This window comes from Lytechinus pictus, chromosome 1 (genome assembly GCF_037042905.1).
Source record: "Lytechinus pictus isolate F3 Inbred chromosome 1, Lp3.0, whole genome shotgun sequence".
Taxonomy (NCBI): domain Eukaryota; kingdom Metazoa; phylum Echinodermata; class Echinoidea; order Temnopleuroida; family Toxopneustidae; genus Lytechinus; species Lytechinus pictus.
In genome coordinates this window covers 24,898,688-24,900,206 of record NC_087245.1, presented here as the reverse complement: position 1 = coordinate 24,900,206, position 1,519 = coordinate 24,898,688, and positions in this window count along the sequence as shown.

Genomic DNA, 1,519 nt, shown 5'->3' with positions numbered 1-1,519 from the left:
TACAGTGTGCTCAACATGTCGCTTTTATCATACTGCAACATGACGTCCTTTCATTATACAGGAAAAAGCCACCTTTCATCTAAAATAGCGCCCTTTCATCATACTGTCACAAGTCACCTTTCGTACAACATGAGACCTTTTCATCTTACAGTAACACGTCACCCTGTCATATTTCAGCATGTCGCCCTTTCATCATACAACAAAAAGACGCATTTCATCATACAGCAACAAGCCACATTTCGTAGAATATGTCACCATTTCATCACACAAGTCGTTTTTCATAAATAATGTCGCCCTTTCATCATACTGCAACTAGTCGCCTTTCATCCAAAAATGCTGTCCTTTCATCATATTACAATAAGTCACCTTTCATCATACAGGATCAAGCCGCCTTAATATGCAATAAGTCGCCTTTCATATATGTCGCCCTTTCATTGTACAGCAACAAGTCTCATTTCATCCAAAATGTCGCCCTTTGATCACTCAGCAGCAAGCCCCCTTTCATCCAAAATATCGCCCTTTCATACCGCAACAAGTTACCTTTCATCCAACATGTCACCCTTTCATCACACAGCAACAAGTCGCCTTTCATACAATATGCCGCCATTTCATCATACAGCAACATGTTGCCTCAATCATAATGCAGTAAATCGCCTTTCATCCAACATGCCGCCCTTTCATCATACATTAACAAGTCGCCTTTCATCCAACATGTCGCCCTTTCATCATACAGCAAGATGTCATCCTTTTATCATACAGCAACAATTCACCTTTCATCTAAATTGTCGCCCTTTCATCATAAATTAACAAGTCGCCCTTTCAACCAAAATGTCGCCCTTTCATCATACAGCAACAAGCCACCTTTTGTACAATATATACAGAAAAAAATTCGCCTTCCATCCAACATGTCGCCCTTTCATCGCATAGGAACAAGCCACCGTTTCACCATGCTACAAAAAGTTGTCTTTCATCCTTTCATCATACAGAAGCAAGCCGCCTTATCATGCAACAAGTCAACTGTCATGAGACCCTTTCATCATTATGCAACGACACGTCGCCCTTTCATCATACTGCAACATGTCGCCCTTTCATCTGAAACAAGACGCATTTCATCATACAGCAACAAGACAGCTTTCATCCAAAATGTCGGCCTTCCATCATATAGGAATAATTCGCCTTTAATCCAAAATGTCGCCCTTTCATCATACAGGATTAGTCGCGTTTCATCCAAAATGTCGCCCTTTCATCATACAGGAAAAAGTCGCCTTTCAGCCAAAATAGCGCCCTTTCATCATACTGCAACAAGTCACCTTTCGTACAACATGGACCTTTTCATCATTATACAGTAACACGTCACCCTTTCATCATATTTCAGCATGTCGCCCTTTCATCATACAACAACAAGACGCATTTCATCATACAGCAACAAGCCACGTTTCGTACAATATGTCACCATTTCATCATACAAGTCGTTTTTCATCCAACATGCCGCCCTTTCATCATACATTAACAAGTCGCC